The 17096-nt window shown below is 38.9% G+C and overlaps 1 protein-coding gene across 2 annotated transcripts in view; it reads right to left on the reverse strand.

Annotated features, from left to right (window-relative positions):
- The window catches only part of RALGPS2 (Ral GEF with PH domain and SH3 binding motif 2), a 170445-nt gene that overhangs the window by 84939 nt on the left and 68410 nt on the right, over nt 1-17096 (reverse strand). The window lies entirely within an intron of this gene.

Consider the following 17096-nt stretch of genomic DNA (forward strand, 5'->3'; position numbering starts at 1 on the left):
GTTACATACACTTCATATATACACAGACACAGATGTGTATATATATGTGTACACACACATAAAAACATCACTACAATTTTTATTTTATTTTTAAAATTTATTTATTTTTGTTTGTACAAACACTCTGTTTTATTTATTACTCACTTATAGCCTACTTTCTTTTACAAAGGGTTTTAGGCAACTTATAAGAAAATTTACCATAATTTATGGACAACTATCATCATATCTGACTCTATTTTGAAAGTTGAACTCTGAGCTTCATGGCAGTCTACTTGGTCAGTTAGAGGATTCTTGCTCCAAAAGAATATATATCATTTATTTCCCATGGACTCAAGTTAAACCTGTTGTTTAGTTTTTTTTTTTTTAACATCTTTATTTGAGTATAACTGTTTTACAATAGTGTGTTAGTTTCTCTTTTACAACAAAGTGAATCAGTTATACATATACATATGTTTCCATATCTCTTTCCTCTTGCGTCACCCTCCCTCCCACTCTCCCTATCCCCCCCACTCTAGGTGGTCACAAAGCACAGAGGTGATCTCCCTGTGCTATGCAGCAGCTTCCCACTAGCTATCTAATTTACATTTGGTAGTGTGTATATGTCCCTGCCACTCTCTCACTTCCTCACAGCCCACCATTCCCCCTCTCCATATCCTCAAGTCCATGCTCTAGTAGGTCTGTGTTTTATTCCCGTCCTACCACTAATCTCTTCATGACATTTTTTTTTCTTAGATTCCATATATGTGTTAGCATACGGTATTTGTTTTTCTCCTTCTGGCTTACTTCACTTTGTATGACAGACTCCAGGTCTATCCACCTCATTAAAAATAACTCAGTTTCATTTCTTTTTATGGCTGAGTAATATTCCATTGTATATATGTGCCACATCTTCTTTATCCATTCATCTGTTGATGGACACTTAGGTTGCTTCCATGTCCTGGCTATCGTAAATAGAGCTGCAATAAACATTTTGGTACATGACTCTTTTTGAATTATGGTTTTCTCAGGGTATATGCCTAGCAGTGGGATTGCTGGGTCATATGGTAGTTCTATTTTTAGTTTCTTAAGGAACCTCCATACTGTTCTCCATAGTGGCTGTATCAGTTTACATTCCCACCAGCAGTGCAGGAGTGTTCCCTTTTCTCCACACCCTCTCCAGCATTTACTGTTTCTAGAGTTTTTGATGATGGCCATTCTGACTACTGTGAGATGATATCTCATTGTAGTTTTGATTTGCACTTCTCTAACGATTGATCATGTTGAGCATTCTTTCATGTGTTTGTTGGCAATCTGTATATCTTCTTTGGAGAAATGTCTAGTTCTTCTGCCCATTTTTGGATTGGGTTGTTTTTTTGTTATTGAGCTGCATGAGTTGCTTATAAATTTTGGATATTAATCCTTTGTCAGTTGCTTCATTTGCAACTATTTTCTCCCATTCTGAGGGTTGTCTTTTGGTCTTGTTTATGGTATCCTTTGCTGTGCAAAATCTTTTAAGTTTCATTAGATCCCATTTGTTTATTTTTGTTTTTATTTCCATTTCTCTAGGAGATGGGTCAGAAAGGATCTTGCTGTGGTTTATCTCATAGTGTTCTGCCTATGTTTTCCTCTAAGAGTTTGATAGTGTCTGGCCTTACATTTAGGTTTTTAACCCATTTTGAGTTTATTTTTGTGTGTGGTGTTAGGGAGTGTTCTAATTTCACACTTTTACAGGCGGCTGTCCAGTTTTCCCAGAACCACTTATTGAAGAGGCTGTCTTTTCTCCACTGTATAGCCTTCCCTTCTTTATCAAAGATAAGGTGACCATATGTGTGTGGGTTTATCTCTGGGCTTTCTATCCTGTTCCATTGATCTATATTTCTGTTTTTGTGCCAGTACAATACTGTCTTGATTACAGTAGCCTTGTAGTATAGTCTGAAGTCAGGGAGCCTGATTCCTCCAGCTCCATTTTTCGTTCTCAGGATTGCTTTGGCTATTTGGGGTCTTTTGTGTTTCCATACAAATTGTGAAATTTTTTGTCCTAGTTCTGTAAAAAATGCCATTGGTAGTTTGATAGGGATTGCATTGAATCGGTAGATTGCTTTGGGTAGTAGAGTCATTTTCACAATGTTGATTCTTCCAATCCAAGAACATGGTATATTTCTCCACCTATTTGTATCATCTTTAATTTCTTTCATCAGTGTCTTATAGTTTTCGGCATACAGGTCTTTTGTCTCCTTAGGTAGGTTTATTCCTAGATATTTTATTCTTTTTGTTGCAGTGGTAAATGGGAGTGTTTTCTTAATTTCACTCTCAGATTTTTCATCATTAGTGTATAAGAATGCCAGAGATTTCTGTGCATTAATTTTGTATCCTGCTACTTTACCAAATTCATTGATTAGCTCTAGTAGTTTTCTGGTAGCATCTTTAGGATTCTCTATGTATAATATAATGTCATCTGCAAACAGTGACAGCTTTACTTCTTCTTTTCTGATTTGGATCCCTTTTATTTCTTTTTCTTCTCTGATTGCTGTGGCTAGGACTTCCAAAACTACGTTGAATAAGAGTGGTGAGAGTGGGCAACCCTGTCTTATTCCTGATCTTAGTGGAAATGGTTTCAGTTTTTCACCATTGAGAATGATGCTGGCTGTGGGTTTGTCATATATGGCCTTTATTATGTTGAGGAAAGTTCCCTCTATGCCTACTTTCTGCAGGGTTTTTATCATAAATGGGTGTTGAATTTTGTCAAAAGCTTTCTCAGCATCTATTGAGATGGTCATATGGTTTTTCTCCTTCAGTTTGTTGATATGGTGTATCACGTTGATTGATTTGCGTATATTGAAGAATCCTTGCATTCCTGGAATAAACCTCACTTGATCATGGTGTATGATCCTTTTAATGTGCTGTTGGATTCTGTTTGCTAGTATTTTGTTGAGGATTTTTGCATCTATGTTCATCAGTGATATTGGCCTGTAGTTTTCTTTCTTTGTGAGGTCTTTGTCTGGTTTTGGTATCAGGGTGATGGTGGCCTCATAGAATGAGTTTGGGAGTGTTCCTCCCTCTGCTATGTTTTGGAAGAGTTTGAGAAGGATAGGTGTTAGCTCTTCTCTAAATGTTTGATAGAATTCGCCTGTGCAGCCATCTGGTCCTGTGCTTTTATTTGTTGGAAGATTTTTAATCACAGTTTCAATTACAGTGCTTGTGATTGGTCTGTTCAAATTTTCTATTTCTTCCTGGTTCAGTCTCGGCAGCTTGTACATTTCTAAGAATTTGTCCATTTCTTCCAGGTTGTCCATTTTATTGGCATAGAGTTGCTTGCAGTAATCTCTAATAATCTTTTGTATTTCTGCAGTGTCAGTTGTTACATCTCCTTTTTCATTTCTAATTCTATTGATTTGAGTCTTCTCCCTTTTTTTCTTGATGAGTCTGGCTAATGGTTTATCAATTTTATTTATCTTCTCAAAGAACCAGCTTTTACTTTTATTGATCTTTGCTATTGTTTCCTTCATTTCTTTTTCATTTATTTTTGATCTGAATTTTATGATTTCCTTCCTTCTGCTAAATTTGGGTTTGTTTTGTTCTTCTTTCTCTAATTACTTTAGGTGCAAAGTTAGGTTGTTTATTCGAGATGTTTCCTGTTTCTTAAGGTATGATTGTATTGCTATAAACTTCCCTCTTAGAACTGCTTTTGCTGTATCCCATAGGTTTTGGGTCGTCGTGTCTCCATTGTCATTTGTTTCTAAGTATTTTTTGATTTCCTCTTTGATTTCTTCAGTGATCACTTCATTATTAAGTAGTGTATTGTTTAGCCTCTATGTGTTTGTATTTTTTACAGATCTTTTCCTGTAATTGATATCTAGTCTCATAGCATTGTGGTCAGAAAAGATACTTGATACGATTTCAATTTTCTTAAATTTGGCAAGGCTAGATTTGTGACCCAATATGAGCTATCCTGGAGAATGTTCCATGAGCACTTGAGAAAAATGTGTATTCTGTTGTTTTTGGATGGAATGTCCTATAAATATCAATTAAGTCCATCTTGTGTAATGTATCATTTAAAGCTTGTGTTTCCTTATTTATTTTCATTTTGTATGATCTGTCCATTGGTGAACGTGGGGTGTTGAAGTCCCCTACTATGACTGTGTTACTGTCTATTTCCCCTTTTATAGCTGTTAGTATTTGCCTTATGTATTAAGGTGCTCCTATGCTGGGTGCATAAATATTTACAATTGTTATATCTTCTTCATGGATTGATCACTTGGTCATTATGTAGTGTCCTTCTTTGTCTCTTGTAATAGTTTTTATTTTAAAGTCTATTTTGTCTTATATGAGAATTGCTACTCCAGCTTTCTTCTGATTTCCATTTGCATGGAATATCTTTTTCCATCCCCTCCCTTTCAGTCTGTAAGTGTCCCTAGGTCTGCAGTGGGTCTCTTGTAGACAGCATATATATGGGTCTTGTTTTTGTATCCATTCAGCCAGTCTGTGTCTTTTGGTGGGAGCATTTAATCCATTTACACTTAAGGTAATTATTTATAAGTATGTTCCTATTACCATTTACTTAATTGTTTTGGGTTGTTCTTGTAGGTCTTTCCCTTCTCTTGTGTTTCTTGCCTAGAGAAGTTCCTTTAGCATTTGTGGTAAAACTGGTTTGGTGGTGCTGAACTCTCTCAGCTTTTGCTTATCTGTAAAGGTTTTAATTTCTCCATCAAATCTGAATGAGATCCTTGCTGGGTAGAGTAATCTTGGTTGTAGATTTTTTTCCTTCATCACTTTAAATATGTCCTGCCACTCCCTTCTGGCTTGTAGGGTTTCTGCTGAAAGATCAGATGTTAACCTTATGGGGATTCCCTTGTGTGTTATTTGTTGTTTTTCCCTTGCTGCTTTTAATATGTTTTCTTTGTATTTAATTTTTGACAGTTTGATTATTATGTGTCTTGGCATGTTTATCCTTGGGTTTATCCTGTATGGGACTCTCTGTGCTTCCTGGACTTGATTGACTATTTCCTTTCCTATATTAGGGAAGTTTTCAACTATAACCTCTTCAAATATTTTCTCAGTCCCTTTCTTTTTCTCTTCTTCTTCTGGGACCCCTATAATTCGAATGTTGGTGCATTTAATGTTGTCCCAGAGGTTTCTGAGACTGTCTTCAGTTCTTTTCATTCTTTTTTCTTTATTCTGCTCTGCAGTAGTTATTTCCACTATTTTATCTTCCAGGTCACTTATCTGTCCTTCTGCCTCAGTTATTCTGCTATTGATCCCATCTAGAGTATTTTTCGTTTCATTTATCGTGTTGCTCATCGTTGCTTGCTTCCTCTTTATTTCTTTTAGGCCCTTGTTAACTGTTTCTTGCAATTTGTCTATTCGATTTCCAAGATTTTGAATCATCATTACTATCATTATTCTGAATTCTTTTCCAGGTAGACTGGCTATTACCTCTTCATTTGTTAGGTCTGGTGTGTTTTTATCTTGCTCCTTCATCTGCTGTGTGTTTTTCTGTCTTCTCATTTTGCTTATCTTACTGTGTTTGGGGTCTCCTTTTTGCAGGCTGCAGGTTCGTAGTTTCTGTTGTTTTTGGTGGCTGTCGCCAGTGGCTGAGGTTGGTTCAGTGGGTTGAGTAGGTTTCCTGGTTGGGGGACTAGTGCCCCTGTTCTGGTGGATGAGGCTGGATCTTGTCTTTCTGGTGGGCAGGTCCACATCTGGTGGTGTGTTTAGGGATGTTGGTAGCCTTATTATGATTTTAGGCAGCCTCTCTGCTAATGGATGGGGCTGTAGTCCTGTCTTGCTCTTTGTTGGGGAGAGGGTGTCCAGCACTGTTCGTTGCTGGTCCTTGAGTGAAGCTGGGTCTTGGTGTTGAGATGGAGATCTCTGGGAGATTTTCGCCATTTGATATTGCATGTAGCTGGGAGGTCTCTTGTGGACCAGTGTCCTGAGGTTGGTTTTCCCACCTCAGAGACACAGCCTTGACACCTGGCTGGACTGCCAAGAGCCTTTAATCCACATGGCTCAAAATAAAAGGGAGAAAAAATAGAAAGGAAAGAAAGGAAGGAAGGAAGGAGGGAGGGAGGGAAGGAAGGAAGAAAGGAAGGGAGGGAGGAAAAAAGGAAGGCAGGAAGGAAGAAAGGAAGGAAGGAGGAGAGGAAGGAAGAGAGGAAGGAAGGGAGGAAGGAAGGGAGGAAGGAAGGAGGGAAGGAGGGAAGAAAGGAGGGAAGAAAGGAAGAAAGAAAGGGAGAAGTCAAAATAAAGTAGGATAAAATATAGTTATTAAAATAAAAAATAATTATGAAGAAGAAAAATTTCTATTAAAAAAAAACGGTTCAGTCTAACCCTAGGACAAATGGTGAAAACAAAGCTATACAGACAAAATCTCACGCAGCAGCACACACATACACACTCACAAAAAGAAAAAAGGGGAAAATAATAGTATATCTTGCTCCCAAAGTCCACCTCCTCAACTTGGGATATTTCGCTGTCTATTCACGTTTTCCACAGATGCAGGGCACTTCAAGCTGACTGTGGAACTTTAATCCGCTGCTTCTGAGGCTGCTGGGAGAGACCTCCCCCTCTCCTCTTTGTTCGCACAGCTCCTGGGGTTCAGCTTTGGACTTGGCCCCGCCTCTGCGTGTAGGTCGTCCGAGGGCGTCTGCCCTTCACTCAGACAGGACGGGGTTAAAGGAGCAGCTGATTTGGGCGCTCTGGCACAGGCCGGGGGGAAGGGAGGGGCACGGATGCAGGGCAAGCCTGTGAAGGCAGAGGCCAGCGTGACGCTGCACTGGCCCGAGGCGCACCGCCCGTTTTCCCGGCGCAGCTGTCCCTGGATCACGGGGCCCTGGCAGTGGTGGGCTGCATGGGCTCCCGGGAGGGGCGGTGTGGAGAGTGACCTGTGCTCGCACACAGGACTCCTGGTGGCGGCAGCAGCAACCCTAGCGTCCCACACCCGTCTCTGTTGTCCATGCTGACAGCCGCGGCTCGCGCCCGTTTCTGGAGCTTCTTTACATGGTGCCCTTAATCCCCTCTCCTCGCGCCCCAGGAAGCAAAGAGGCAAGAAGAAGTCTCCTGTCTCTTTGGTAGCTCCACACCAGTTTCTGGAGCTCCTTTAAGCGGCGCGCTTAAAACCCTCTCCTCGTGCACCAGGAAGCAGAGTGAAGAAAAGGTCTCTTGCCTCTTTGGCAGCTCCAGACTTCTCCCGGACTCCCTCCCGGCTAGCCGTGGTGCACTAACACCCCTTCAGACTGCTTTCACTCTGCCAACTCCAGACCTTTCCCTGGGATCCGACTGAAGCCCGATGCTCAGCTCCCAGCCCCGCCCGTCCCAGCGGGTGAGCAGATAAGCCTCTCGGGCTGGTGAGTGCTGGTCGGCACCGATCCTCTGTGGAATCTCTCCGCTTTGCCCTCCGCACCCGGTTTCTGCGCTCTCCTCCGCAGCTCCGAAGCTTCCCCCCTCCAACACCCGCAGTCTCTGCCCGTGACAGCAGTACAATATTTAATTTGTAAAAGCTAATATAAATTTTGAAGGAAAAGAGAATGCAATAAAACCAGAGTGATGCAACATGAACACTATAAAAGTGTTTTCTGCTGTATTTTGAAACACTTTGGCAGAATTAGATAAGCTCTAAGACATTGTAAAACATGCTATAGTATGTTTTACTGTGGCTGTGTAATCCCATGCTGCCATTTTATTTACATTGAGTAGCATCGTAAGTGTAAAGAATCTCAAGTACAGTTTTTCTGGTATGAATAAAATGAAATAAAATATAAAATATCATAAAGAAAAATATATCTAAATCACTCTAAAATTAAGATTGTACTTTTAAAATTATGTAATGTTTTCTAATTCAATGAAACCATTTTCAAGATTTCTTTTAAAAAACATTAAAAAACATTCATCAGAAGGCAGACTAGATCTGTAACATTACTAAAATGCTCTACTCTTGTGAAAATAGTGGACTTATCATATGATATAATGTAATATGTATGTAACATATTCATGTACTATGAAAGCAAAATCAAAGCACTATCAGTTGGTTCAAAATTATACAAACCTAAAAATAGGATGCAGTTAGAAATCTTAGTGCAAAGGATAAAGCCACTGCCTGATATTTTGTCACCTTTTCTTAGTGAGAAATATTTTAGATTTTACTTGCAACTTTCATCTCTAAACAAATGTGTAAATGCAAAATGTATATATTTTGCCAAGCCATCTTTATATTTGTTACTATACTTAAGCTACTAATGGCAATAATTATCCCTGATTCTAATAAAGTTTACTTCTACAGTATATCTAAAGTTATACTTTAGATATTTTAACAACTTTAGCAAATATTAATTACGATTCAATCTAAACTGCATGATCATTGACTTAATTACATTTTATGTCAAATTTTAAGACAAATACTACAGTAATTTAAAAACATGGCCACTCTATATGGGAAAAGAATCTAAAAAAGAGTGGATATATGTATTTGCATAACAGATTCACTTTGCTGTACACCTGAAACTAACACAACATTGTAAATCAGCTATACTTCAATAAAATTTTTTTTAATTAAAAGAAAATAAAATTTAAAACATGGCCACAAATTCTTTGTCACTCCTCACATTGAAAGTTGGGGTGATGTCACCTCTCATTGAACCTAGATAAGCTCATGACTGCTTCAAGAAACAGAAAATTAACAAAACTAATGCTGGCTCCCAGGAAAAGGTCATAAAAGAACATGCAGCCCCTGCCTTGATTGCTGGAACATTCTCTCTGGGATTCCTAAACCACCATGTAAGAAGTCCAACTACCCTGAGAGCACCATGCCAGAAAGGCTAAGTGTAGGTGCTCCCCAGTTGACAGTCCCAGCTAAAGCCAACCACACCTGAGAACACTGCCCCAGAATGATCACCACTGAGGAATAGCTTAATGAAATTACTGGACTTAGAGGAAAAAAAATCTTTAGGCTGAGACAAAAAGAGAAAGTGATTTTTTTTTTTTTTTTTTGGCGGTACGTGGGCCTCTCACTGTTGTGGCCTCTCCCGTTGGGGAGCACAGGCTCTGGACGCGCAGGCCCAGCGGCCATGGCTCACGGGCCCAGCCGCTCCGTGGCACGTGGGATCCTCCCAGACCGGGGCACGAACCCGTGTCCCCTGCATCGGCAGGCAGACTCTCAACCACTGCGCCACCAGGGAAGCTCAAGAGAAAGTGATTTTTAGGGAAAAGAAAATTTAATTATCATCAGACTTTTCAATAGCAACACTTTGCCAGAAAAAAAATGGAGTACTATATCAAATATTATCAAGAAAGAAAATTTCATACAAAAGACAGGCAAACTTGTCAACATGTAAAAACTCAAGAATTATTGTTCCGATGAACCCTTCCCAAGTAATTTCCTGGAGAATGAGCTTCAGATAGTCAAATGACTAGAGAAACATCAACATGAGGATGGTAGTGAGCATTAAATATGCACTTATTCACAGAAATAAGAGTAATGAGGGTTAAAGAAGGAGAGTATGTTATATAATGCCTATATGCCCAGACAATATATACAATTATAAAAAATACAACATTTGTAAAACATATAGTTACCTCTTTATAGGAATATTATTGGTATTAGTATTGTTATTCGGAGACTGTTATTTGTTATGTAGGCTAAAGCAAATGAATCACATAGGGTACTGTATCATGCCCTGTGTTCCCTGAAAACCAGATTGTGGGTATGGAAGAAAGGATATGCAGATATAATATGGAAGAGGTGAAGTAAAACTCTGGTCCTGAATTTGAATTAAAAGTATTAATTAGAACTCATGAGATATTTTCTCTTTAAATATTTGTGTGTATATGATATATAGATATCCTAGCTATATCTGCTGAAAAGGCCTAGAACTTATGGTCACCCTAGTAGCAATGAGCATTTTTAGCATCCAGGTCCATTTCCCACTATAAGAAACCAAGGTTTATTAAAGAAATGTTGATTCCACGCAGGGGGCAGGTGATGGACAAAATGAACATGCAACATCTTTGCATACAAATAGCAAAGAAACTGTTACAAGATTACTAGGGTCATGAAAAAGGACATGAAAGCCAACCTGAAGAGACTTCCATTGGCCAAAGATGGGACAATCTGAGTTTCAATACGGGTAATAATTGCAATGGGTTGAAACACATCATCTTTGTTTACATTTATGAGTCCAAAATAAAATAAACTACTTGGTCTTGGTTAAATGACAACAACAATTCATTATCTTCAGAACTGCTAAATAAAGAGAAAAAAATCAAAATAAATGGACCTCTGGGTATGCAAATACTAGATGAAGGAAAACTGTCTCTTTATAAAAGCATTCCCACTAATAAATAAAAAAGAATGAAATGAGAATTCACCTTTTAACAACCTCAAATAGTGGATCTAGACAACTGCTAACATCACGAAAAAGACCTGATGAAAAAACCCAACACAACCCATACTCTTGCCAAAGGCACTGAACCCAACTGAACCTTTGGAACCAGCAGCTAATTTCTAGAAAACACAGAACATATTAAACTGCACTGAATGCAGTCTAGACTGTGGGAGACTCTACAGGTTCCTCCACAGGTGAACAGTAAGGAAAAGGATAAAAGGAGAAACTGTAAATTTAAAAGTGGTGGAGAGAGGAACCAAGATGGCGGAGTAGAAGGAAGTACTCTCACTCCCTCTTGTGAGAACACCAGAATCACAACTAGCTGCTGGACAATCATTGACAGGAAGACACTGGAACTCACCAAAAAAGATATTCCATATGACAAGACAAAGGAGAAGGCACAATGAGATGGTAGGAGGGGCACAAACATGAGAAAAATCAAATCCCTTAACTGCTGGGTGGGTGACTCACAAACGGGAGAACACTTATACCACAGAAGTCCACCCACTGGAGTGAAGGTTCTGAGCCCCACGTCAGGCTTCCCAACCTGGGGTCCGGCAATGGGAGGATGAATTCGTAGAGAATCAGACTTTGAAGCTTAGTGGGATTTGATTGCAGGACTTCGACAGGACTGTGTGAAACAGAGACTTCACTCTTGGAAGGCACACACAAAGTAGTGTGTGCATCAGGACCCAGGGGAAGGAGTAGTGACCCCAGGGGAGACTGAACCAGACCTACCTGCTAATGTTGGAGGGTCTCCTGCAGAGGCGGGTGGGGGGTGGTGGTGGTGGCTGTGGCTCACCATAGGGACAAGGACACTGGCAGTAGAAGTTCTGAGAAGTACTCCTTGGCGTGAGCCCTCCCAGAGTCTGTCATTAGCCCCAATAAAGAGCCCAGGTAGGCTCCAGTGTTGGGTTGCCTCAGGCCAAACAACCACAGGGAGGGAACCCAGCCCCACCCATCAGGAGACAAGTGATTAAAGCTTTACTGAGCTCTGCCCACCAGAGCAACACCAGGCTCTACACACACCAGTCCCTCCCATCAGGAAACTTACACAAGCCTCTTAAATAGCCTCATCCACCAGAGGGCAGACAGCAGAAGCAAGAAGAACTACAATCCTGCAGCCTGTGGAACAAAAACCACATTCACAGAAAGACAGACAAGATGAAAAGGCAGAGGGCTATGCACCAGATGAAGGAACAAGATAAAACCCCAGAAAAACAACTAAACGAATTGGAGATAGGCAACCTTCCAGAAAAAGAATTCAGAATAATGATAGTGAAGATGACCCAGGACCTTGGAAAAAGAATGGAGGCAAAGATCGAGAAGATGCAAGAAATGTTTAAGAAAGACCTAGAAGAATTAAAGAACAAACAAACAGAGAAGAACAATACAATAACTGAAATGAAAACTACACCAGAAGGAATCAATAGCAGAATAACTGAGGCAGAAGAACGAATAAGTGACCTGGAAGACAAAATGGTGGAATTCACTGCTGTGGAACAGAATAAAGAAAAAAGAATGAAAAGAAATGAAGACAGCCTAAGAGACCTCTAGGACAACATTAAACGCAACAACATTCACATTATAGGGGTGCCAGAAGGAGAAGAGAGAGAGGAAGGACTAGAGAAAATATTTGAAGAGATTATAGTCAAAAACTTATGGGAAAGGAAATAGCCACCCAAGTCCAGGAAGCACAGTTAGTCCCATACAGGATAAACCCACGGAGAAACATGCTGAGACACACAGTAATCAAATTGCCAAAAATTAAAGACAAAGAAAAATTATTGAAAGCAGCAAAGGAAAAATGACAAATAACATACAAGGGAACTCCCATAAGGTTAACAGCTGATTTCTCAGCAGAAACTCTACAAGCCAAAAGGGAGTGTCATGATATATACTTAAAGTGATGAAAGGGAAGAACCTACAACCAAGATTACTCTACCTGGCAGGGATCTCACTCAGATTCGATGGAGAAAACAAAAGCTTTACAGACAAGCAAAAGCAAAGAGAATTCAGCACCACCAAACCAGCTCTACAACAAATATGAAAGGAACTACTCTAAGTGGGAAACACAAGAGAAGAAAAGGACCTACGAAAACAAACCCAAAACAATTAAGAAAATGGTCATAGGAACACACTAATTACCTTAAACATGAATGGATTAAATGCTCCATCCAAAAGACACAGGCTTGCTGAATGGATACAAAAACAAGACCCATATATATGCTGTCTACAGGAGACCCACTTCAGACCTAGGGACACATACAGACTGAAAGTGAGGGGATGGAAAAAGATATTCCATGCAAATGGAAATCAAAAGAAAGCTGGAGTAGCTATACTCATATCACATAAACTAGACTTTAAAATAAAGAATGTTACAAGAGACAAGGAAGTACACTACATAATGATCAAGGGATCAATCCAAGAGGAAGATATAATAATTATAAATATATATGCACACAACATAGGAGCACCTCAATACATAAGGCAACTGCTAACAGCTAAAAAAGAGGAAATCGACAGTAGAACAATAATAGTGGGGGACTTAAACACCTCACTTACACCAATGGATAGATCATCCAGACAGAAAATTAATAAGGAAACACAGGCTTCAAATGACACAATACACCAGATAGATTTAATTGATATTTATAGGACATTCCATCCAAAAACAGCAGATTACACTTTCTTCTCAAGTGTTCATGGAATATTCTCAAGGATAGATCACATCTTGGGTCACAAATCAAGCCTCAGTAAATTTCAGAAAATTTAAATCATATCAAGAATCTTTTCTGACCATAACGCTATTAGATTAGAAATGAATTACAGGGAAAAAACCATAAAAAACAGAAACACATGGAGGATAAAAAATACGTTACTAAATAACCAAGAGATCACTGAAGAAATCAAAGAGGAAATCAAAAAATACCTAGAGACAAATGACAATGAAAACACGATGATCCAAAACCTATGGGATGCACCAAAAGCAGCTCTAAGAGGGAAGTTTATAGCTCTACAAGCCTACCTCAAGAAACAAGAAAAAATCTCAAATAAACAATCTAACCTTACACCTAAAGGAACCAGAGAAAGAAGAACAAACAAAAGCCAAAGTTAGCAGAAGGAAAGAAATCATAAAGATCAGAACAGAAATAAATGAAATAGAAACAAAGAAAACGAGCAAAGATCAATAAAACGAAAAGCTGGTTCTTTGAGAAGAGAAACAAAACTGATAAACCATTAGCCAGACTCATCAAGAAAAAGAGGGAGAGGACTCAAATCAATAAAATTAGAAATGAAAAAGGAGAAGTTACAACAGACACCGCAGAAATACAAAGCATCCTAAGGGAGTACTACAAGCAACTCTATGCCAACAAAATGGACAACCTGGAAGAAATGGACAAAATCTTAGAATGGTATAACCTTCCAAGACTGAACCAGGAAGAAATAGAAAATATGAACAGACCAATCACAAGTAATGAAATTGAAACTGTGATTAAAAATCTTCCAACAAACAAAATCCAGGACCTGATGGCTTCACAGGTGAACCCATCCTTCTCAAACTCTTCCAAAAAACTGCAGAGGAAGGAACACTCCCAAACTCATTCTATGAGGCCACCATCACCCTGATACCAGAACCAGACAAAGATTCTACAAAAAAAGAAAATTACACACCAATATCACTGATGAATATAGATGCAAAAATCCTCAACAAAATACTAGCAAACAGAATCCAACAACACGTTAAAAGGATCATACACCATGATGAAGTGGGATTTATCCCAGGGATGCAAGGATTCTTCAATATATGCAAATCAATTAATGTGATACACCATATCAACAAACTGAAGAAGAAAAACCATATGATCATCTCAACAGATGCAGAAAATAGATGTACAAAATTCAACACCCGTTTATGATAAAAACGCTCCAGAAGGTGGGCAGAGAGGGAACCTACCTCAACATAATAAAGGCCACGTATGACAAACCCACAGCAAACTTCATTCTCAATGGTGAAAAACTGAAAGCATTTCCTCTAAGATCAGGAACAAGACAAGGATGTCCACTCTCACCACTAATATTCAGCATAGTTTTGGAAGTCCTAGCCACAGCAATCAGAGAAGAAAAAGAAATAAAAGGAATACAAATTGGAAAAGAAGAAAAACTGTCACTGTTTGCAGATGACATGATACTATACATAGAGAATCCTATAAATGCTGGAGCTAATCCACTACTAGAGCTAATCAATGAATTTGGTAAAGTTACTGGATACAAAATTAATGCACAGAAATCTCTTGCATTCCTATACACTAATGATGAAAAATCTTAAAGAGAAATTAAGGAAACACTCCCGTTTACCATTGCAACAAAAAGAATAAAACACCTAGGAATAAACCTACCTAGGGAGACAAAAGACCTGTATGCAGAAAACTATAAGACACTGATGAAAGAAATTAAAGATGATACCAACAGGTGGAAAGATGCACCATGTTCTTGGATTGGAAGAATCAATATTGTGAAAAATAACTATACTACCCAAAGCAATCTACAGATTAAATACAATCCCTATCAAATTACCAATGGCATTTTTTTACAGAACTAGAACAAAAAATCTTAAAATTTGTATGGAGACACAAAAGATCCCGAATAACCAATGCAGTCTTGAGGTAAAAAAACGGAGCTGGAGGGATCAGACTCCCTGATTTCAGACTATACTACAAAGCTACAGTAATCAAGACAATATGGTACTGGCACACAAACAGAAACATAGATCAATGGAACAGGATAGAAAGCCCAGAGATACACCCACGCACCTATGGTCAACTAATCTATGACAAAGGAGGCAAGGATATAAAATGGAGAAAAGACAGTCTCTTCAATAAATGGTGCTGGGAAAACTGGACAGCTACATGTAAAAGAATGGAATTAGAATACTCCCTCATACCATACACAAAAGGAAACTCAAAATGGATTAAAGACCTAAATGCAAGACCAGACACTAAAACTCTTAGAGGAAAACATAGGAAGAACACTCTTTGACATAAATCACAGCGAGATCTTTTTGATCCACCTCTTAGAGTAATGGAAATAAAAACAAAAATAAACAAATGGTATCTAATGAAACATCAAAGCTTTTGCACAGCAAAGGAAACCATAAACAAGACGAAAAGGTAACCCTCAGAATGGGAGACAATATTTGCAAATGAAGCAATGGACAAAGCATTAATCTCCAAAATATATAAACAGCTCATGCAGCTCAATATTAAAGAAACAAACAACCCAATCTAAAAATGGACAGAAGACCTAAATAGACATTTTTGCAAAGAAGACATACAGATGGCCAAGAAGCACATGAAAAGCTGCTCAACATCACTAATTATTAGAGAAATGCAAATCAAAACTACAGTGAGGTATCACCTCATACCAGTTAGAATGGGCATCATCAGAAAATCTACAAACAACAAATGCTGGAGAGGGTGTGGAGAAAAGGGAACCCTCTTGCACTGTTGGTGGGAATTTAAGTTGATACAGCCACTATAGAGAACAGTATGGAGGTTCCTCAAAAAACTAAAAAATAGAATTACCATATGATCCAGCAAATTCTACTACTGGGCATATATCCAGAGAGAACCATAATTCAAAAAGCCACGTGCCCTCCAATGTTCACTGCAGCACTCTTTACAATAGCCACGTCATGGAAGCTACCTAAATGCCCATCGACACACGAATGGATAAAGAAGTTGTGGTACATATATATAATGGATTATTACACAGTCATAAAAAGGAACAAAATTGAGTCATTTGTTGAGACGTGGATGGATCTAGAGACTGTCATACAGAGTGAAGTAAGTCAGAAAAACAAATATCGTATATTTACGCATGTATGTGGAACGCAGAAAAATATGAACCTGGGCTTCCCTGGTGGCGCAGTGGTTGAGAGTCCGCCTGCCGATGCAGGGGACACGGGTTCGTGCCCCGGTCTGGGAAGATCCCACGTGCCGCGGAGCAGCTGGGCCCGTGAGCCGTGGCTGCTGAGCCTGCGTGTCCGGAGCCTGTGCTCCGCGATGTGAGAGGCCACAACAGTGAGAAGCCCACGTACCGCAAAAAAAAAAAAAAAAAAAAAAAAAAAAATGAACCAGTTTTCAGGGCAGAAGCTGAGACACAGATGTAGAGAACAAATGTATGGACACAAAGGGGGGAAAGCCATAGGGGGGTGGGGATGGTGGTGTGCTGAATTGGGCGATTGGGATTGACATGTATACACTGATTGTATAAAATTGATGACTAATAAGAACCTGCTATATAAAAAAATAAATAAAATTCAAAAATTCAAAAAAAAATAGTGGTAAACATTTAACAAATTTTAAAAACTGGTAAGGCTAAACTAGCGATCACATTTATGTGATAAAATGACCAAACACCAGACAGTGGGTATTATAAAAGTCAAGACAGTGGGTATTGCTGGAAGAAGAAAGGGTGTGAAATGAGATAAGGCACTTGGAGGGGTTTCTAGGGTAGTTAGTAAAACTTCATTAAACCATATATTTGTTTTGTGGGTTTTTTTGTATCCATGTTTTATTTTACAATAAGTGGTTTAATGTAAGAAATAAGAGAATAATACAAATGACCAGAAAGATTTGAAAATGATAGAACTTCTGAAAATGAAAAAAGAAATATGTGAAATTAAAATTAGGAAGAACTAGAATGAAAAGGTACATGAAGAGAGTGATCTCTGATTTTCTT

The sequence above is a fragment of the Kogia breviceps genome, chromosome 1, assembly GCF_026419965.1.
Source record: "Kogia breviceps isolate mKogBre1 chromosome 1, mKogBre1 haplotype 1, whole genome shotgun sequence".
NCBI lineage: Eukaryota > Metazoa > Chordata > Mammalia > Artiodactyla > Physeteridae > Kogia > Kogia breviceps.